Genomic DNA, 13,302 nt, shown 5'->3' on the forward strand with positions numbered 1-13,302 from the left:
ACTTCCCAGTTAAAATTATCTCCAAGAGTCTGTATTTAGGAAAGTGTGTTTGTGTTGATACACAAACAGAAATTTCTGCACTAGAGAAGAATGTGGACATCCAGACAAAAATTAGTGGTGAATCATTGTTTAACAGTTGTCTTCCCTTTACAGCACACCGCAGACTGAAGGACGCGTTGCCAAACTGAGAGCACCAATATTTCCTTTAACCTAATATAGGACAAATAAATACACTTCAACAGCTTCTAAATCTTGCACGTCCTACTTTTTTGACCCAGATCTCGTGTTATTTCCCCCATAGGTCTATGTAATATCAAAACTATTTTTTTCCCCACAAATTTAGACGTAACCTAAAAGAGGAAAAGTTCTCATGCTTACTGTGAGCTAGAGAGACCAGGAAGCAGTGGGGGAGGGTCAGACTCACTCATCTCTCTTAAGATCAATCAGTATTTAAGGTAAGCTCCTTTCTCAACTGCTGAAATTAATGGCAAAATGCTCATTTCTCCAAGAAGGCTGTAAGTTAGACCCATATCAATAATAAATGAAAAATAATGGCATCTCTTTAATACTGTTTTTACAAAGCAAAATTGTATTTTCAGAAGTCATGCTGACACTCGAGCATGAATCAGTCTGTCCAAAAACCACTAAAGAGCTATGAAACTTGTTATTCCACTCCTCAGCCAGCCTGGGCAACTTATTCCAGGAAATCAAACTGTCTCCTCTTTGCCTGGTACTTTTAGGGAACCATCAGGGGACTGAAATCTGCTTCACATGTGCTCACCATCCATGACTCCCCACTCAGTCTGCTGGCTATAAGTCACCCAAGTGAAGAGCCTGAACTTTTAACATCGTTCATGTCAAATGGATGGGACTTTTAGGACAGGTTCTATTTAGGGCTCTAGACCTTGACAATTTCTGTGGTTTTGGCACCAGGCACCGAATTTAGCACTACATTTTCACAAACAGTAAATATTTGACCCTTAACTCATAACCTTGGAAAAATGCTCCAGGAATAGGTTGCACAGAGATCTTTTCTGCAGCTCTCTGGTCGCCACCAATAGGCACATAGAGCTGCGTACAGAGAAAAGCTTCCACTTTCACAGCCTCAATTCACAAAAATCTACCATAGGCCTGACGTCAGTGGGGTGAAAGGGAGCTCTGCACACAGCCAGAGAAGTGACTGAATCATTCCCCAAACCCCCAACAGGTTAAAAGGAGCACCAGCATTACTGCAGGGACAGCTGCTGGCCTGCCCTGCCAGGCTGGCAAAACTATTGCCCCGCTGAAGTGGAAGGGAAGGTCTGCTACCCACATCCCACCAGCCAAAACTTCCAGCAAATGCACCTCCAGCCACCTGAAATGACACCCAGCGTGTCTGCCTATGGCACACGGCTGTAGAGAGTGTCTGTAACACACTGACACTGAACAGAGCCTCAGATCATAAAACAAAAAAAAACCCACACAATTGTTTTCTCTGGATGATTCCGATTTTTTACCGCTAGACATTACTAGTAAGCAAGATTGCTCCTCTGCAACATGGAGACTTCAGAATTACAACAATAAACACAAGTCAGAGCACACAACATAGCCTTTTACTAATACTGCTCCCAGGAACAGAAACTACACCCTCACGGGAGTTTGCAGAAGCCGGCAAACCACACACAAGAGTTGATTTTTAGAAATGCTAAGCACACACAGAGACTGCCAACTTCACATGCAACTGCAGGGACTCAGCATCTTTGAAAATAAGACTATTAATATCTTACTTTAGAGACACAGATGCCAGCTTATACTCTTCTTAAGAGGAGTCATGCTTCCACCAAGCACAACTACAGCACAAATTCAGGAACCAGATCCCCACTGCCAGCACACCTCCAGCTCCTGGAGACAAGCAGGATACACAGAGCACCATGAACGGCCACGGGCAGACACTGAACCACACAACCAGGTTGACACCCAACCTGCCTGCATTACTCATCCTCAAAAAATGGCGTGTTAGGCTGATAGCATACCTAGGGATGTTGCTTATAGCATTCCAGCTAACACACATATTCCAAAGGACCTCAGCATCTCCACTTCGCACTGAGTTTGGCCATGCACAACCACATCCAAAGTAAAAGGACGCTCTTTGGAAGATGTTGCATATTTTGGCCAAGACCATTCCATAACGCTCCCCAGCATCACTTAGGAGCTTCTTTCAGTCAGTTTTTCAGAAAGCTACACCAATTCACCAGACCTTCTGATTACTATTTCTACAGGTAAGGAAATATACTCGGAATTCTTCCCTAGAATCAGCCCATCCAAGAAGCGAGCGAGTAGGGGTGAGCTGCAACAGCAGTAATTTCACTCCTTGGCCAGCCAAGTCATCAAAATCCTAAACACCCAACCCAACAGCATTTTCCCCTACACAACCTCCAGCTTGGAACGACCACTTACTTCTTATCAAGGCAGAATTATTTTTAAGGCTCCTTATCCATATAAAAAGTTAAGCCTAAAGGATGTCACAGAAAGGTAAGTGGTAAGGTATTAAAGACAAAGGTTTCAGAGTGTAAGCTGAGTTACAGTTCTTGTAGATCCTTCAAAATCAAAGGAACATTTAACCTGAACTCAAACAAGGCCACTACAACTCTAGGGCATTCTGCACAAACAAGTTCAGTCTTGTTTTACGAGAAGGAAGGAAAAGGCCTTCTCATCTTGGATTAGATACCACAAGACAGAACCCTAAGAACTTAGCCGCTTTTCATACAAATTGGCAATTTAAAGACCAGACTTCCAAACCTTTTCAGTCAAGCAATCAACTCTCCAAAAGTGACAGCTATGCTGCCTCATTTTTACTGCTTCTTACCTCCAGTTAGCTAATTCAATTTTGCAAAATTAAAGGAAAGCCAATATATTCCCCTACAATTTCCTATCAAAAGATACTCCTTATTCCTCATTTCATTGTCACACTTTATCTCAGAAGAAACCAATTATGAACTGAATAAAGCGGTCTCCATCTACTCTGCTCGGGATCACTGGGTGAACCTTTTTCTAGTAAAGTCAGTTGTCATTAAGTGACTTTACAGAAATTAAGACCATCTAACTTCATACTTAAGCACTTAAAAAACTGAGCACATTTGGGACAGGGGTAGCTAAATCAGCAGAAGGAACACAGAAATGGCTTCTTCATCACCTGTTAATTTGAAGCTACTACATTAATGCAGCAATGCAACTCAAAAAGAGAGAAGAGCTGTCAATCATAGTTCCTTAATGGGAAGCTACTGACACTTCTTCACCTAACACAAACACTTAAATTTGTATTTAAAAATGAGCATGCAATGAGTATATTCTCAGAGCAGCTACTTTTTGCAGGAGCCAAACATGCATAATTACAGAGTGTGCACACATAACACTTTTACTTCTCTCCCAACCTGCAGCTACTTGCATGAGATGTTTAGGGCATTAAATACAGTCATTATTACGGCCTGAACTCCGGGTGCACACATGTGCAAACACACACCCAGTGAGGATGGCCAGCACACAGACCAGCACCACATCACTGAATGTGAACAATGTGAATTAGGTTATGAATGAATCACACTAGAGTATGATACATCTCAGTACCACAATATTTCAGTATCGACACAACACCGACCTACAGCACACCCTGTCCTTGCCCTCCTCTCCAAAGCACAATCCAGACCACTTCACCACCACCCTATCCCAGCTGGGATGGGGAAGAGATGGCAGGAGGTTTGTGTCTGTGTCCCCTCCGCTTGCCAGCAGTGTCCTCGCCAGCAAGGTGTCAGAATTCACACAGGCACCACCATCCTCAGCAGCTGTGGGACCAGGGGGACAGAAGAGACAGGCAAAGCAAGCAAAAACTGGAGAGGTGTCTATCACCTGGGACTCCCAATGAGCAGAGGAACTAGTGATGAAAAGGTGCCACACCTGCCACAGCCTTCCCAAAGATTCACATCCTACTGCCCACCGCTAATACAAAACACACCCAACTTCTGGGAGCAGCTTCACAGACAGCTGCAGAGCTCATTCAGCTGAACGAGAGCGCTGATGTTCACAAAGCTCTGTGTTTCACAGGACTTCCTGACTTCTGCACCACTACATCCTCGTAGGATGTGGGTCTTTACTGCCACTACAAAACTTGAAACAGCAAACACAATCTGACTCAAACGAGAAGTCCCCGTTCTATTAGATTCCAGATGAAAACAAAGTTACGTAAAATAACTCAGTTTGCTTTACGTTATTCAGATCTGCGCTTCCTAACTTAAAACTATTATCTGAAAACAACATCATCAGCAATTTTGGCCATTTCCCCTAATCCATCCAGAGCCTCTTGATGCTTAGGGCTGTAGCACTTTTTAGCATCAAACTCTTTCATGCTGGGAAAATGACTATGAAGTATTGCTGTTGGGTATTTAGCGCTTATACCCTGCCTTACAACTTCAAAGCATTACACAAACATCAATAATTACCATATATAGAGTAAAACTGAAAGAAGTATTCATATTAAAAAAGAAACTCACAGGAAAAAAAAAAAAACTCCTAACTACCTGTTTGAAGGGGGAAAAAAGCTTAAGCAAAAGAATCTTCTGTAATTACTGTGTTCTTTATGCTACACACACATTTATGGCTGTGCACATGCAAACAAACAAAAACTATACACTCTTGCACAGCCTTAAAAATAAATTATAAAGCCCAAAAGCCAAACCCCAACTCCTTTCATACATTTAAATTACATTTCCTTCTGCTATCCTCAAGGAATGAGAGTTAAGTGTTCTCCAGGTGTTCCCAACAACAGTTTGGGAGGCAGGCCACCACACTCCCCAGACACAGTACCAGAAAACAAGGTTCTCATGGAGAAAAATCCAACTTTTCCCAAGAAAACTTAAGACAGTGACAGTGCACAGGCTCAAGTGACCTTAGGTAAATAACACAAAATGACACCATTCCATTAGACCTTTAAACAAAAACAAAGGAATAAAAAAAAAACACCAGAGGAAACCACAGAAAGTTTTTTTCAATCAATCACAGGGCACCACCTGTGCCCTAAACACTGTCACCTGCCCCTTTTTTTCAATGGATAATGGAAAAAAAACCCTTCACAGCTGATCCACAAGCACATACCCACTCCCTTAAATTTAAGGACACACACAGGAGCTTGCAGGTCCAGTCCTCCTTTGGAATGTATTCCAAAAAGCCTGTAAACACACATGCCCGAAGGAAGGCCCCAAACCCAGTGTGAACCTCACATGGACAAGCCTTTGGGTTACTCAGAGCAACACGGGGGCACCAAACTGCCCCAAAGCCCAGGTACAACCAAAGCCCAAACACCAATCTGGCACATGGTGCCCTCGCTGCTAAAGGAGCACAACTCAAACACCCAAAGGGTAGAGACCACCGACAGCAAAAACCTTCTTAATGCACACAACGTGCTCAGACATTTATTTTAGCACGAAAGGACGGCAAAGCGAGTCAGACAAGCCCACACCACTCTCTTTTTTTATGCAACAAAGACCTGGTTCTCCTGATCATGCCTCCCATGCCTTAACCATAAGGAAGGAATATGTTTTGTGATCCCCTCCCCCATAAATCAGTTAGGAATTTGATTTACACAGACAGGAAAACGAGGAAGTCGAGCACACTGGAGAGTAGTAAAAACTTCACCAGCAAACTTCACTTTCCTACACAGCGACCTACAAACCAAACTTTCCTCCAGACTCACGTGTCATCTGCAGCAACCAGCCCCTGCCATAAAGCACAAAGTTTTGCTGTTCTGGGGATAAAGACAAGCGAGGAAGAGACTTTTATTCTGTCAAGCTGCCTTAAAAGGAAATTCGGTGATGAAAGATTAAATTCACCTAGAACAACACGATAAATTTTAACCCTTTGGAGGGTACCACAATAACAAGCCACCTATTTTAGGTCTTAAACGCTCCACCGAGAAAACAGCACACATTGCATCAACCGTGCGAGCCCCTCTAATTGATGCAACACACAATTTACACCAGGTTTTCGGACAGGGATATGCCCTGGGAAGGAGAGCCGCTGTGAAATGGGGAAATAAAAGCTTATTTCACGGCCCGACCCGGGCCCGCCGGCTGCCACGGCGGGGTATCGCCTGTTCGGCCCCGAACTTGGGCGGAAAACTGATCAATAACTTGGCTCCGGGGGAGAAGCAGCGGGAATGGGCCGGGGGCGCCCCGGGAGCGGCGTGGGGGAGAACCCCGGGCAGTGGGGGAGGGGCAGCGCCTCCCCTCCCCCCCCTTCCCCTCCCCCCAAAGTAAATATGCGGGAAGGGGGGGAGGGGAAGCCGCTCTTCCCCACAAATCGGGCTAAAAATAGGCCTCTCGCCATGGCTCCCCGTGTGCCATTCGCTGCCGAGGCCGGTGTCCCCCCATCCCCCGCTCCATTAAACCTTTTTTTTATTTTTTTAATTAAAAAAAAAAAATTAAAAAAAAAAAATGAAGGCGGGTGGGGGAGGGGAAGCCGGCGCGCGCGCGGGGTGGGGGAGGGGAAGAGGGTCAATATGTACATATATGCGTGTCTGTGTGTGTATATACATATACACACATATATATAAAAAGCGGGGGTCAGAGGGGCGCCGCGGCCCCATCCCCCTCCCGCCTCCACCGACACAAACAGCGCGGCCGCCCCCACCCCCATCCCCGGCCGCTGCCGCCCCCGGCGCTCCGAGCCCCCCGGTTCTTACCTTGCCAGCGGCTGCTCCCCCCTTTCCCGGGGAATGGAGGCACGAGGAATTCACCCTGGATTGTCTCTCCTCTCCTCCCGTGTGTTTTATACCGCCGCGTGTATATACGCGCACATCCCTGCCTGTGTGAGTGTGTGTGTGTGTGTGTGTGTACACGCGTAGAGTTATCGATTATAGAGATATATATATATAATATATGTATTTTTAAGGTGTCCACACCGAGAGGAGGAGGAGGAAAAAAAAAAACACCAGGGGGGAAAAAAAAAAAAAAAAAAAACAAAACCACCACACACACACAGGAGGAGGAAGGAAAAAAAATACCCAGCGCGTAGCGCTGTGATATTCAATTATATCCGAGCCAGGGGCCGGGGGAGGGGAGGGTGGGGAGGGCGGGTGGGGGGGACTGGAGATTAAGTCCCGAGGAAGGAGGGGAAAAAAAAAAAAAAAAAAAAAAGTAATATGTGTGTGTGTGATTGAGATTGAGGAGGGATCGGGGCGGAATGTGGGAGCTGTTACTGGGGGAAGGAGCCAAGCGGCGCGGAGCAGCCGGCGGCCCGCAGACACTCCGGGTGCCCGGCCGCGCCGAAATGGGCGCCGGCGGAGGGAAGGGAAGGGAGGGAAGGGAAGGAGGAAGGGAAGCAGCGGAGCCGGGAGGCGAGGCCAGGCGAGGAGGAGCGGCCCGGGCCGGCCACACGAGCCCAGCGCGGGGGTCGAGGAGGGGGACCCGCTCCCTGACCCTTCCCCGCCCGGCGGTGAGGGAGGGGAGGCCGCCCGGGCACGGCAGGCCCCAGGCCGCGGAGCTTTTCTAGGAAAGACATTAAACTGCGCTGCCAACGGAGCTTATGTAAATGCAGGATGTAACATGGTGGGTTTGCCTCTCTGCTCGCAGCCCGTCGCGGGTCCGATGGCACCTGGCACCGGGACCCGGCCCTGTGCGGCCGCCCCGCCACCGCCGCTGCCCTCTGCTTCCAGTGAATGACAATAATCCTCCGCAGCGCCGATGCAATGTCCTACCTGGGCGCTGCTCGTTTCTACAATTGAAATGCTGTTTGTCATCTATATGGCCGCGTTGTTTGTTTTTTGAAAGCGAGCTTTGTTAATCAAAACCACATTCGTCACCAGGCAGCCCTTTCCATCTTAAAATGGTTTTGCAACAGCATTTCGCACTCTTGGGCGATGGTCCAGCGCTCTCATGTCCGGACATTGGCACCCGTGCAGAGTCCCAATGACCACAAACTCTGCATGGATCCGGTGGCAACATCTGATGTAATCCCAGCTCATTCCAAGGCTCTCCGTGCACCCCAGCCCAGCTCTGCTGCTGCTCAAACAGGGCATCCACATCCCCACACTCAATTTCAGAACTCGATTTCACTGCAGCTGGCAGCGGATAAAGAAATGGACATGCATGTGGTGTTGGGTTTTTTTGGTTGGTTGGTTGTGGGTTTTTTGGGGGTTTTTTTGTTTGTTTGTTTTGTTTCTGTTGTTTGGGGGTTTTTTTGTGGATAGAACTTGACATTGCCAGAGAATGAGTCCCTGGGTGTAGGATCCCCTCATAGCACTAATTTTCTTCAGGGTCAAACCCATGCATTTTCCCTTCCTTTATGAGAAAAAGATTTTAATGCTTGCAGAAAGCAGATTTTTTTTTTTTTTTTTTGCACTGCATTGCGTTGCAAAATTATTTTATATTATTATCCTAGGCCTTCACACCATTCGCTTGAAGAGGCCAGAGTTATGTAAGGAAACCTAAATCTCTCTAGAAAAGCCAGGAAGCATATTTGTAATTGCAAATCACTTGGTGTCCAGCATTTATTTGTCAGGTGATTTTGGTGGCCCAAGTGGGTATCTTTGTCTTCTCACGGATGGTGTGTAAGCTGTCTGCTTTAGGTATGTAAAGGGGATAATTTTGAAGACTATATGCAGTCCAGCTCCAAATTTGCTGAAAGTCAAGAAATTGAAGAGGGGAAGGGAAAGTGGCAAGGCACTCATTAACACGTTCACGCATTATAATCTTAGCTCTGTCCGTGCTTCTAACGGAGTTTGACCTCTTGATACTATGATTTATTTCCCAGGTGAAAGAAGATAAGCAGTAACTGTGTGGAGGAAGGGGAATGGGAATATGCACATAGCCTAAGGCAAGAGGAAAGGGAACTCTTCTGGGGGGCAGCAGGGGCCTAAAGAAGGATATGTGAGAAGTCCATGAAATGGGAGTGAGAGGTGTGAGGTTCAGAAAGCGTGTGTGAGAAACGGGGGAGGGAGAATCCCTGAAGTGTGCGTTGTTTGGCCCTCAGGAACTACAAACACTGTCTTCCCATCCATCTGCCGAGCAGCGACAACGTGCTGAGCTGAAGTCATCTGGCTGAAGGGTTCCGTGGTCTGGTGTTCTCCAAATGTTCAGTCGCAGCTCTGGGATGCCAGGCTCTCTTTTTGAACACGATGACGTGCTCAACTGGGCTATTTCCCAAGGAGAAGTTCTGCTCTGCAGGATCTACAAAGTGCATCCTAGCAGATCTGTGCTTTAAGAGTTATTCCCCATCCATTTTGTTCTGGTTTCCCTTTTTTCACGAAGGCAAACACCCCGCAGGACTGCACAAAGGCCTCTCTCTCTCACTCTGTCATGACCTTTAGCCTTTGCAGTTGTGTTGCCCAAATGTGCAGCTGGACTCAGAGCTACAGGGGACACTTTCAGAGCATATGGGAAGGAGGCTCTCGCTTTCAGAGGTTTCCAAGAACGGATGTTGGGTAACACAGGGCAGTTGAGCAGGTTGTGGTTTGCAGCAGATTGTTCAGTGAGTGAGCTGAGCTCAGGGAGTTGGCTTTGCCTGCTGGGAGAGCCACTTCTAAACAATAACTCTTGTTACATTTCTGTTCCCAAAGCAGCGAGGAGGATTGGACAAAACCCTAACTTTCAGATGTACAGCTGGAGCAGCTCTGAGGTCTTGGTTCACGCTTCTGAAGTTCTTCAGTGACACAGCTGCTCATGGCCAGTGGCTCTGTCATCCCAATGACTGGAAAGTCTTCTCACACCCATATTTTAAAGGTGCATCCTTAAAATAGTTGGAATAACTCGTAACAGGGAGTGCTCGGCCTACCAAGCACATATAAGCAAATATTTGCAATAACTGGGCCAGTGTTTGCACAGCACCAAGCACACTGCCTGGACTCCATAAATAATAATACTTGGCACTTGCAGAGTGGTTTCCATTTTCAAAGCACTTTAGCCATAACCCTTGACACCTATACGGCCTTTTACATCTTTACAAGAATTAATTAATCCTCGCAATGCCCTGTGAGGTAGGTATGCACTGCAATAATAACAATAACAACAATTAATAATTCATGCGTTCTACTCAAAAATCACTTCAGGGATTAAAATGCATCTGTAATACTTGGGGTTTATTAACGTTTTCCAGCAAATAATAAAACCCACGCTATTGTGTTAAATCTATATAATATCCATCCATAAATCTTGCGCAGATCCGAGCGAGACTGCAGGCACAGCGAGGCACATCAGCAGGAAGCTGGTGGCCGGCTCCAGGAAAGCTCAAGCTCAGGTGCCAGAATGGAGCTCGCCACGCACGGCAGCGAGTAAATAAATACCAGCGAAGCAGGAAGGTTTCTGTTTGTTCAGATTTTGGTTGGTTGCGGGGGCTCCTCCACGCTGCCCAAGGAAGGTGAGCCGGGGCAGGGACTCAGCGCCGCGTTGGGCAGCGGGGAGGGCAGGGAGCAGCCTGGGCAGCGCCAGGCGAACACTTTCCCTCCACACTTTCCCTCGTAAAAATTACCATAGTGCCTTTGATATGCAGGCGAGCCCCAGTCAAACCTGATATTTAAACCAGCGGGACTTAAAAACCCTGTTGATTTTTAAACAGAAGAACCATCAGGCTCCCACGGGGGAGCTCCGGGCTCGGCAGGGCAGGGGAGGCACCGGGAGCACCGACCGACCCCCACAAAGATGCTTTTGTCAGTTTGCATCCCAAAATGGATTAACGAGAACCACAAGGGCGCTTTAATCCTAATGAGCAGGTGTACACCCACACTGGAACAATTCCACCAAGACTTCCCCGTGACTTCCCTGTGACAGCGAGCTCAGGATCAGCAGCACTGAACAGTTAGGCCTGGAGACCTTCATACTCTTAAAAACGCTTTTTTTCCCCTTAATTTGAGGGAGATATCAACGTTGAAACAAACAAACAAACTCAAATAAACAACACCCCCTAAAAATAAAAAAAAAACAAAAAAAACCCCCACAAAAACAAACAAAAAAACCCTTCTAAATTACTTGACTTTATATTGTGCAGACTGAGAAAGGAAATAGAAGTTCAGTGGTTAGAAGGCACTGGTTTTATTCTTTTTGAGGCTGCTGACAATGACTCTTTGCAGGAGAGGACATGCTGGAAAAGGGCTTCTTGCTGAGTAGGGAGCATCCTCTGCCCCACCTTAAATTTATTGGTGATTCATCATTTACTGATCATATATGGTAAAAAGTGTCCAACACTGGAGATCAACATCCCAGTACCACTAGTTTCGTCACTTGCTTTAAAGCATACATACACAGATCGCCTTGTAGATCTCGGTAAGCCAGGGAGGAGTCAATCCAAAAACAATCATCTCGTTGAGACACTTACCAGATCGATTTGAGAGGCTCCTGCTTCCCAGAATAAAGAGCAGAGGAACAGCACGGCCAGGTGAACAGCCCCTCATTCGCAGGCAGTTGATGAACTGTGTGATCCAAAGCCATGATGTGGTTCTTTCAGAAGTTTCAGGACGCGAGTTGTGCTGCTCAGAGGATGTTCAGCTCTAACTTGATGTCCAGGCATGTGAACTGCTCAGCACCTCCCTGGTGCACAGAGCTTCTGCTGGCCCTAGCCCTTCTGCACAGGGGCAATTTCACCTTGCTATTTTCAAAATCTACCACAGGACCCCAAAAATGTACAGGTGACCAAGGTCAGGACTGCTGCAGGATGGGGATACCTACCAGAGTCTGGCCTCACTGTTTTGTTGCTGCCCACCTCCCACCCAGAGGCCCATCATTCCCTAAAGGCTGTAAGAGAAACACAGATGTGTGTGAACATGTCACACCAAGGAGAGCTTCCAGATCAGTGCCAGAGGAACGGATTTTTAAAGGAAAATAAGATATGTCCTCTGCTTGAGCCCCTTCAAGCCCCCTGCACTATTTTCCTGCACCTTGGCTTCTACTGGGCTACATGGTCCTTTTTTTTTTTTTCCTTTTCTTTGAGAGAAAAACCACTGGATTTGTTGCTGCGGTCCCAGTCCCACGGAGGGCTGTTGTTTGGGGCAGAGAATGTCCCTGCCCACCTGAGTTTCCACTGTGGCTCCTTGCACATGAGAGAGGACAAAATAAAAGCTGAATATCATCCCTTGCTATCCACAATCCAACCCCAGGAGGATTGGTGGAGTTTTCACACAAGCAGAGGAGAAAAATGAGTGAAGAGCATGGAAAGATGCTGATACAGACCTCACTCTGGGAAGCGACACAGGCTGACCTCAGCGGGTTTAGTTATTGCAGGTGCAGCTTCAGTGTGAAGTGGGGTTGTTGCAGGCATGGGAACAAATCTGTGTTTTGGCTTTAATAATTTGCTAAGTATTGGGTTTTTTGTTTCGTTTTGGTGGATTTTTTTGCATATGTAAATACTCACATTTTTTAAGATGTTAAGGAAACATTACTTCTCAGACAGAAACACTGAAGAGTCCCCTGTTAACTCTGAGGTTATGGCAAAGCTCCCTTCAGAGCGGGCTTGTAAGTCAGATGTTACGTCCCACAGTGGCTGAGCAAATCCAAACTTGTTTTATTTTAATACAGTTACAAAAAAGGGTGTGTCCCAGCTGCTCTTGCACACCTCTGAAGTTTCAAGCAAGATGTATCTGGTCCTCGTAGCACATCAAACAGATTATCTCACAGGCTCAGGATGTGGTTGCAAAAAATTCAGTCTTGTAAGCGTCATAGTGATTCATAATGTAATCTACATTACTTGGTGTAATTACTGCAGAGTAAATAAAGGCACAAGTACAAAAGGTATAATATTTGTTATTTACCTTGATCTCTGTCACATACTTTTAAAGTATTTCCTGTCAGTCTAAGAATCCAGCCAGCCTGAAAAAGATTTCTCTTTCTTGCCCATACTTAAGCCCTTCTTTTCTTTCATTTTACCAACATTGTTCTGGGTTTTATGTGAGGGAAGGACAGAGCCAGGACTGATTCTATCCCTAATCAGAGTCCTGAAAGGCTCCTCATGTGGCCTTCAGCAAGCTGTTTATTATGAGGGCATGAGCTTCTATCTATAAAAAGAGAGGACTAACACGGCTACTAATGGTGATTATATTATTGTTAACACATAATTATCTATCTCACAAGAAAATTGGGAGGGTAAATTAGGGTTTATGAAGTATTTTTTAGATGATAATATTATTTATGTGAGGGCTATATTTTATGTCTTGAGGGCACCAATTGTTGAAAACCACCTTCTAATTAGGTTTTGCTAATGATGGTGTCAAAAAAGTGTAGGAAAAAACAATCAATAGGTACACTTGAAGGCCCCTGGTTTTATTTCTTAAATTATTTGCATCAGCTGCTT

At 46.1% G+C, this 13,302-nt stretch overlaps 1 protein-coding gene and 1 long non-coding RNA gene across 5 annotated transcripts in view; one reads left to right on the forward strand and one right to left on the reverse strand.

Annotated features, from left to right (window-relative positions):
* TBL1XR1 (TBL1X/Y related 1) overlaps positions 1 to 6,969 on the reverse strand; it is a 109,788-nt gene extending 102,819 nt beyond the window's left edge. For 2 of the 4 annotated variants that reach the window (XM_066325749.1, XM_066325750.1), the window contains exon 1: positions 6,710 to 6,967. The gene's annotated coding sequence lies outside the window, so the exon portion shown is untranslated. Of the gene's footprint in view, positions 1 to 6,709 lie in introns of all 4 variants that reach the window. The other 2 variants (XM_066325748.1, XM_066325747.1) reach the window with 2 other exon arrangements.
* Positions 6,970 to 7,505: 536 nt separating this feature from the next.
* LOC136365738 (uncharacterized) lies at positions 7,506 to 10,320 on the forward strand. Its single transcript, XR_010744401.1, has 3 exons — positions 7,506 to 8,121; positions 9,587 to 9,746; positions 10,184 to 10,320. It is a non-coding gene; the product is annotated as an uncharacterized lncRNA (long non-coding RNA).
* The last annotated feature ends 2,982 nt before the right edge of the window (positions 10,321 to 13,302 follow it).

This window comes from Sylvia atricapilla, chromosome 10 (assembly GCF_009819655.1).
Source record: "Sylvia atricapilla isolate bSylAtr1 chromosome 10, bSylAtr1.pri, whole genome shotgun sequence".
In the NCBI taxonomy this organism is placed as follows: domain Eukaryota; kingdom Metazoa; phylum Chordata; class Aves; order Passeriformes; family Sylviidae; genus Sylvia; species Sylvia atricapilla.